The following is a 9,690-nucleotide window of genomic DNA, read 5'->3' on the forward strand; positions in this document are numbered from 1 at the left end:
TGAGCCTCCTTTGCAGTTTTTTTTTCAGGTTTGATGGAAGCAACATCGCGGCATGCGGCGCCATGCTTTCCGTTAAAATGACGGAAATCACAAGAGAACACTGACGGACTCCATTATAAGTCAATGAGGTCCGTTGGGCGCCGACAGTTTCCAGCACAGAGATGTGGCTTCTGTTATAAATGGAAGCCATGAAATAGATGTGAACAGAGCCTAAAATGTATCACCCTGAAGTCAAGACGGTTTACCTCACATATCTGGGTACAATTGTAGCAGAACCTCTGCTGTGAGAAAAATGAGGGCTGTATTTTTAGCCTCTGGATGTAAACATTGTTCTCATTCACTGACTTTCATTCAGAAATCCCCTTTAATATCTCCCTAAGACCCGCTATTACATGATGAGATTATGCAAAGCTTTACATGTTACATTTATACTGCATTTGTCATACGGGACACTAAAGGTTTCACAATGTTTATTTTACGTTGTAGTCGCTGCTATTTTCAGGCTCCGCTCTGATTTTACAGGAAACGCGAGTCGCTGGATAACATCACGAATATGCCAAAATCATTACCGAGAATACAAGCGGTGAATAATGTACAGTAATATCCTGCCGCAGTGCAGGGGGCGGCCAGCAGGGGGCTCTTACACTATGTGACATACTCAATGCTGCAGAGTTTGCAGTCAGGTTATGCTGGGATCTGTAGTCCGCTGCAGTTTCTATGGCACAATATGTATTCATTACAGGAAGCCGATCAGCACAAGAAGAAAACAAAGGCTTTCGTAACAGGAATCCGGCAATTGTCAAAAAGGGACATCACCGTGGGCACAACGCCTGGGACTGGTCAGACAGGTCTATAGGACCCTCTTCCCACTTCTGTATCCAGCCAGAGGGGGGAGCAACAACAGAAATAGTTATAAAGAAAGTTAGTTAACCTCTCCTGAGGATGATCAGTTTATACTGTATCCGATGAACATCTGAGTTGACCGCTAGTATATAAATCACCCAACTTTCCACAAACCCTGAATAGTGCATAAATCTGTAATGATTTACAATCCAACCCTTTCCTGTATCCGTGTCAGTCTCAACTATAGATCTAGCATTCTATTCATGAACAAGGAAGACCAGGATGGACAAGTTATACATCCCTCCTAGACAAGGCAATGCTGCAAGTCTGTGGCTGTAAGGACATGCTGAGAGTTGTAGTTTGCCAACAGTCACAGATGCACATATTGTAGACTGGCAGTATAATGTATATGGTGATGCTGCAGATTGATGTGTAATTACAAGAGAGGTTATATAGAGGGTGCCGGGTACATATGCCATCAATTACGTGTAAATTAAGCCATGCCAGCCAGTCACCGGCCTGAACTCCCCCGCAGGTCACCTGAGGTCTCCTCTACCTTCCCTGTACATTCCTACTAATTCAGAAACCCAAATTCTTTCCCATTAGTTAGGAGGGTGACTCTGTTACGACCAACCAATGGAGGCGCGGACGCGGATGAAGTGACCTGGTGCAATAGGAAACAGGATTAAGAAGGAGAGCAGATGTCGTCCCGGCGCTGCTTAGTGGTGAAGACCTCAGTATTTCCAACCAGAGACTCTGCTCATCCTGCACTTATCCCAAGGAGCGGAAACACCGCTCTGTGTAACCAAGAGAACCGCACATTCCAGGAGACCACCGAGAGCGGGCAGAGCGCCGACAGCCCCCCCCCCCCCCCACTGGAGAAAAGAGATTCTTAGAAATCATATAACCGAAGGTTCTCATCTCTGGGGGAGCAGCTTGACCCGGGGGCAATAATCCAGTAATGCTGAAGTGAGAGGAGGTGATGACTTGTCCCAGTCCTCAGTGTGAGTGTAGAAACCTCTGAGCGATTGCTTTGTAAGGGTGTATTCACACAGTGTGGTTTAGCCACGTTTTTTTGCTGCATGGCCAAAAACCGCACTAAAAAAAAGCACGTGTTTTTAGCTCGGTTTTGCAGTTAGCACAGAACCCGAGTAGAATCCTGGTATTACGAATACGTTTTTCCGTCCGTTTGAATACACCCAAGGCCAGATGCAAACTACCGTAATTTTTATCCGCAATTACATATAAAAAATATGCATCCATTCATTTCTATGGCCCACGGGCTGTAGAAATGACCCGGGCAAAATAGGACATATTTTTTTTAATTTGGACTGTGCTCCTATACTTTATAATGGGAGTACGGCCTGCAAATCCGGGTGACTGTCCACGGCAATGCCATCCGTGCCTGTAATCACGGACCGTACACACGGCTACAGCAGCGGATGAGGCCTAAGTGCGGTCTTCATGCTCCTATAACCCCAAGAGAAGACACAGGCGGCCGTTTATATCTACAAATCAGTCATTATTAACATGAGCGGAGAGTGACCCTCTGATAAATACAAAACTATAACACTTGGGGTACAGGACAATGATACACGGACACTTGGGGTACCGGATAACGATACACGGACACTTGGGGTACCGGATAACGATACACGGACACTTGGGGTACCGGATAATAATACACTGACACTTGGGGGTACAGGATAATAATACACTGACACTTGGGGTACAGGATAATTATACGCTGACACTTGGGAGTACAGGATAATTATACGCTGACACTTGGGGTACAGGATAATGATACGCTGACACTTGGGGTACAGGATAATGATACGCTGACACTTGGGGTACAGGATAATGATACGCTGACACTTGGGGTACAGGATAATGATACACTGACACTTGGGGTACAGGATAATGATACGCTGACACTTGGGGTACAGGATAATGATACGCTGACACTTGGGGTACAGGATAATGATACGCTGACACTTGGGGTACAGGATAATGATACGCTGACACTTGGGGTACAGGATAATGATACGCTGACACTTGGGGTACAGGATAATGATACACTGACACTTGGGGTACAGGATAATGATACGCTGCTACGTGTAGTACAGGTTAATTACACGCTGACACTTGGGGGACAGGATAGTGACAAACACCGCAAGGATTAGACTTTTCACCGACAGCCGTCTCTCGGGCCTGACGAGGGGCAGTTCACCCTCCGCAGTCACTGTATCTTCTCTGGATCAGTTATTGCTGACTGCTCTGTATCTATATATATCTAATAACATGACAACTCATCTCCCGATGTCAGACAGCTGGGCCCTCCTGTAATTCAATGTCTGAGCAGTGATGAGGTGGCACGCGGGCAAGTTCCTCACTATACCAGCTGCCAGGAAACTGGACACCCACCAAGATGCCGTACGCTGCTCACCACACATTATTACCCTCACTCTCCATCTTGAAGGATAACATATTCATTACAAAAAAATAAAGTAACCCAGTCCGCAGAACCAGCAAAGGGGAATGAAAAGGAATAGAGACAATTGGGAGATCACAGATAGAGTAACATAGCGAAAGCAGCACTGAGTATTTCAGGAAAAGTGTGTGTTAATCTTATTGGAGTTTAGTTATGAGACCTCTATGAAACAAACATCCTTCTATATGCAAAGTGACCCTCTGCTCCATTCTACTAGTCTGCTTGTTTATGTGTCAGTCCTGACTGCAGTTTAGGCATTCTATTCAGTATTACAGGTCCTATTCAGGGCTGCAGAGAATGGAATTCTGGGAAGGCAGGTTTAATAAAAATAAAAACACATTTAAATGAGATTATTATTAAAAAATGATGGCACCCCCATGCAACCTTAAAGGGTTTCTCCACTTTGGACAATCCCTACTTGCTACAAGGGTCAGCTTTTGGGACCCCCAGCGATCAGCTGTAATCTGTGGGGAAACCTGGCAGTGTTTAGTTCCCTGCAGCGCCACCACAGGGGAAATTAGGCACTACACAGCGTCCATTCATATCAATGTGTTGTCTGTGTAATACAAGACAGGACCTCCAGAGACGCTTTATGTAACCGCTCCCCGCTGTAGCCGAGAAATGAGGATCCGGAACAGAGGACCCCCCCCCCACCCCCCATATTAACTCACAATTCACTAATAGGGTGTAGGACAACAGGTTTTCTAGACTGGACAACCCCTTTAACGGCACCGTGCCTGTTCCCATTGCAAAAAATATGTTATGACCAATACAAATTTGAATGATGTCAAACCCGTCATAAAGCACAGAGCGCCCGCCCCGGCTGTACGGACGTTACCTGGGATATTGTACGCACTCGTGTGGAGAACAGAAATCCAATCTACTGCGGCCCTACAGGAAAGCAAACACTTCCAAACCTCTGTTTACCTTGGCCTTATGTGAGCAATGGCTCTAGAACATCAGAACGCGCTGGGTGTATCTTGTTTATTTGCTCAGCGATCATTATCTTTTGGCCCAGCGCATATCCAATGTCAAGAGCCAATATGATAGTGTTAGAAACCTTAAGCTATTCTTAGCTATGCCCAAACAATGGGTCAATTATGGCTCGATGGGGCCAACCAGAGCCAAAATCGGGAAGGAAGTGGGGGTCACCCAAACCGCTTATAACAGAACCTACAGTATCGTGCACGAAAACTGCAAAAATAAATAGGGGAAATATTATACATTACTTATCCTGTACTGATCCTGAGTTACATCCTGTATTATACTCCAGAGCTGCACTCACTATTCTGCTGGTGGAGTCACTGTGTACATACATTACTTATCATGTACTGATCCTGAGTTACATCCTGCATTATACTCCAGAGCTGCACTCACTATTCTGCTGGTGGAGTCACTGTGTACATACATTACATTACTTATCCTGTACTGATCCTGAGTTACATCCTGTATTATACTCCAGAGCTGCACTCACTATTTTGCTGGTGGAGTCACTGTGTACATACATTACATTACTTATCCTGTACTGATCCTGAGTTATAGCCTGTATTATACTCCATAGCTGCACTCACTATTCTGCTGGTGAAGTCACTGTGTACTTTATTACATATCCTGTACTGATCCGGAGATACAGCCTGTATTATACTCCAGAGCTGCACTCACTATTCTGCTGGAAGAGTCACTGTGTACATACATTACATTACTTATCCTGTACTGATCCTGAGTTATATCCTGTATTATACTCCATAGCTGCACTCACTATTCTGCTGGTGAAGTCACGGTGTACATACCTTACATTTTATATCCTGTACTATACTCCAGAGCTGCACTCACTATTCTGCTGGTGGAGTCACTGTGTACATACATTAAATTACTTATCCTGTACTGATCCGGAATTCTATCCTGTATTATACTCCAGAGCTGTGATCACTATTCTGCTGGTGGAGTCACTGTGTACATACATTAAATTACTTATCCTGTACTGATCCGGAGTTATATCCTGTATTATACTCCAGAGCTGCACTCACTATTCTGCTGGTGGAGTCACTGTGTACATACATTAAATTACTTATCCTGTACTGATCCGGAATTCTATCCTGTATTATACTCCAGAGCTGCACTCACTATTCTGCTGGTGGAGTCACTGTGTACATACATTACATTACTTAACCTGTACTGATCCGGAGTTATATCCTGTATTATATTCCATAGCTGCACTCACTATTCTGCTGGTGAAGTCACTGTGTACATACATTACATTTTATATCCTGTACTGATCCGGACTTACATTCTATATTATAATCCAGAGCTGCACTCACTATTCTGCTGGATCAGTACACAAATAGTTCTGTATGTATACAGTGACTCCACCAGCAGAATAATGAGTGCAGCTCTGTAGTATAATACAGGCTGTAACTCAGGAACAGTACAGGATAAGTAACGTAATAGATGCACACCGTGACACCACCAGCAGAATAGGGAGTACAGCTCTGGAGTTTAATACAGGATGTAACTTATGATCAGTACAGTATAAGTAATGTATGTACACCGTGACTCCACCAGCAGAATAGGGAGTACAGCTCTGGAGTATAATACAGGATGTAACTTATGATCAGTACAGGATAAGTAATGTAATGTATGTACACCGAGACTCCACCAGTAGAATAGTGAGTGCAGCTCTGGAGTATAATACAGGATGTGACTCAGGATCAGTACAGGATAAGTAATGTAATGTATGTACACAGTGAATCCACCAGCAGAATAGGGAGTACAGCTCTGGAGTATAATACAGGATGTAACTTATGATCAGTACAGGATAAGTAATGTATGTACACAGTGACTCCACCAGCAGAATAGTGAGTGCAGCTCTGGAGTATAATACAGGATGTAACTCAGTATAGAATAAGTAATGTAATGTATGTACACAGTGAATCCACCAGCAGAATAGGGAGTACAGCTCTGGAGTATAATACAGGATGTAACTTATGATCAGTACAGTATAAGTAATGTATGTAAGGAAAAACCTATGCAGCAGGTGGGAACTTCTACTTTGCTCATGTCGTTATTATGGCTTGGATTCTACTCTGGGGCCATCATCCACCGCTGAAATAAGGCTTTATTTCCTAATCTTGGAGGTCAGAAGTGAAGGAAATTATTATTTCATATTTGAACCATCAGGAAAATAAAAGATAAAAATGATATAAACAGTGTATATGAGCCTCAGGGCTATGGCCAACACAAACTCAAATTGGCACAAAAAAGGTGTTTTTATGCCATAAAAGTGATCAGCGGGGAGTGCGATCACTGGGTGCAGCTGCTTCCATACCTTACATTCACTTTATTGGAGAGTGACACACATATGTCCACCTCTCCGCAGGAATCAGACGGCCCCACATGGCACATGCAGGTGATATGGTCTAAGGTGGATAAAAGCCTTGCTGGCGTTTCTTTATGCTAACGGGTGGAATACGCCGGGCACTGGTAAAGGTGAACACAGCCTCGATGTATTACTAAGTGAGGGGCTACATTATGAGCTTGGCACTGTGGCTTTAAGATGTGTCGTCCAGCTGTTCCTGTCCCCTTATCCTTCACATGTCAGCTCTTGGCGTTGTCTCCGGGGATCGTGGCTTCCCACAGTGACTCAAGTCTTCTAAGAATACCACGGATGTCAAGAGAGAAAGATGACTCACGGCACAGGAAAAGTACAAGTTCAATGGCCTCTTCTAGGGATGGTGGATTCTCCGAGCAATGTCTTATACATACAGCAGAAAGTGATTAATAGGACCCAAAGTTGACCCACGTCTGCTGGAAGCGATGTATCACAATGATAGGCGAGAGTCTTGACCAGGTAGGACACCACTGTAGGGTACAAAATATCACAGGAAGGATATCTAGAGTCATATTAGGGGCTATGTCCCCATAGCTCATGGGAGTACATACCCCAGTGACTGTTATGGGACCCATGGTAAGAAGGGCCCGACCTGCATCAAGCTCTGAAATGAACCCACCATGAGGTCATGTTGACTCTCTTCTCCCTATGAGGGATTAGAAGGGAAACACAATTGCCGGTCTTTATCTGGGGTTTGGTGGTGGGAATCAGCATGATAGAGCCCCCCGTCTTGTATGGAGGTCTGCCTTCTCGTGACCTATACCCTGGGCCCCAGCTCCTATCAGGAAATCTAACCGAAAAACCTAAATATTTGCGACTGGCGTTTAAACTTTTTGCTATTTTCTGGACCTTGTCGTAATCCGCACTATTCAAACAGAAGACTGCGCATTCGTGTGAACGGACTTCTCACCGGTGACTCCCACAAGCTGCTCAATATTTCCCACAGTGTTGGGAGTGATGGAAAGGCACAATGATACCTGTAATTATCTGCTATACACTGCTCCTATTGTATTCCGCACACATAACCATTACTAGCCTGGCAGAGTATGCCACACGCTGGGGTGTACGGGAGGCTGGCTCATATTCCACTGCCAACATCATTACCTAGCGAGAGAACGCAGCCAAGCGTCACCTCCTACCTGCATCCAGTATAAGGGCTCCGATCTTTTCAGGGCAACCACCCCCCACCCCCATTTTCCCCAACGAGACGGCTACGAGACTCTTATTGGCTTATTCGGAGTCCAGTCAGTGAAAAAGTGACGATTCTGCATACTTTTTTTTTTTCTGCGAGCGCCTTTGATTTGTCAGTTTTTTCCGTCCGGGTGGAAACAGTGCCCCATCCGTTTTGTCACGTCCGTGAAAAGAAAAACTTGAGAATGTCCTCAATTGTCCTATCCCACTGAACGCAACCCCAGGTGAGCGGCTGTCTCCCTAGCAGACTTGGTCCATTTGTATAACACATTTGAAAGGCCACCGTGTGATACTACGTTGTCTGGCTGGTCGCAGCTCCCCCCAGCAATAATAGCCAAACACTGGGGGCTTCTAAAGCCGAACCCATAGCCATCAGCTGATAAAAGGGCTGGATTCATTTACAAAAGGAGTTTTCATGATACAACTCCTTTAATATTAAGCCTTTGCAGAATCCAGGTTTCGTTTTCTACCTATAATCCCCCACAATGTATTCTGCAGGGGGTGTTCATTCAGGTTGCCTAGCAACCACTCATCTCCCCACTTGGGTGACCACCAATTCTGCATATGTAGCTTTGTGTACTGAAATTCTATCTGCTTGACAAAATACTTGCTTTCTCCACTACACAGACTTGTTTTAGGACCCACCTGGTCAGGTGACAGGAAGCCGGAGAAAATGACAGCTTCCAGATGAATGACTGGCTTCGTTTTATCAATGGTCTCTAGTAAACCGATAGGCTACATTATAATGAACGCAGTTTCGGTTTAGAAAACGGACACCTGTGGGTAAAGTTGCTTCAACTTTTCGTACAATGACCACCAACTTTACTTCCCACTTGAAGGATTTACACATATAGATTCCCACGTAGGAAGAACATGGCGACCAAGGGTGTTTTCTTCCCATTTACGGGCTCCGTGTAGGTGACTTTATTGGATTATATCCAACAAATACAAAGTGATTCCCACATGTTAATGTAACGTGTCTACACAAAGACTTTCTTCAGTCATGTGGGTGGGAAGGGAACGCTCAACTCCAGGCTGGATAGTGGAAGACAAGGATCGAGCACATGGCAGCTTGCAATCGGCACGTGCAATTTTTATTTTTTAGGGGCATGAGAGGAGTCTTCCTTCTTGACTTATGGGACGGTCTCCATCCATCTTATTGTTGGTCATCCTCTTTGTCTTTTCCTCTCAACTCTACAGGCCATCACAGTCTTCTCCAATGAGTTGGGTCTTGATTTGGGATGGTCTCTGTGATGGTCTCCTTCCATCTTTCAAAGCATCACCGTCTTCTTCTTTAAGTTGGGTCTTCTAACAATATGTCTAGAAGATAAAGCTTCAGTTTGGTCATTTGAGCTTCAATAGCTCAAGGATCCACTTATTTGGTTTATGCAATGTTGATTTTGGAAAAGTCGGCAAAATAACCAAAGCTGGAGGTAAAAACAACCACTCGGCTCAAGGCTCTACGAGACAATAGATAGATCTTGAAAAACCCCAATTTGATATACAGAAGTCTAAAAATATATGGCCACCTCCTCAACCTTGCCGCTGATCCTGGTTCCTCGCCGGTTTTGGTTTACTTGGCCGAGGCGATGACACGTCGTACTCGACAGGTGACCGCGACAGACAATCACAGGCTCACATGGGAACTTTGAGAGCGGATGAGAATAAAAGCGTAACAGTATATGCAGACTTAATCTGTGAAATGTCCACAATTGCTGTTACCGCGTTCCCCGGCGTGACAACCGTACTGTACCACAAATGGCGCGCACACTCCCAT

General features: G+C 44.8%; 1 protein-coding gene across 3 annotated transcripts in view; it reads right to left on the reverse strand.

Moving 5' to 3' along the window:
• The window catches only part of FHOD1 (formin homology 2 domain containing 1), a 97,029-nt gene that overhangs the window by 38,373 nt on the left and 48,966 nt on the right, over window positions 1-9,690 (reverse strand). The window lies entirely within an intron of this gene.

Source organism: Rhinoderma darwinii, chromosome 9 (genome assembly GCF_050947455.1).
Source record: "Rhinoderma darwinii isolate aRhiDar2 chromosome 9, aRhiDar2.hap1, whole genome shotgun sequence".
In the NCBI taxonomy this organism is placed as follows: Eukaryota; Metazoa; Chordata; class Amphibia; order Anura; family Rhinodermatidae; genus Rhinoderma; species Rhinoderma darwinii.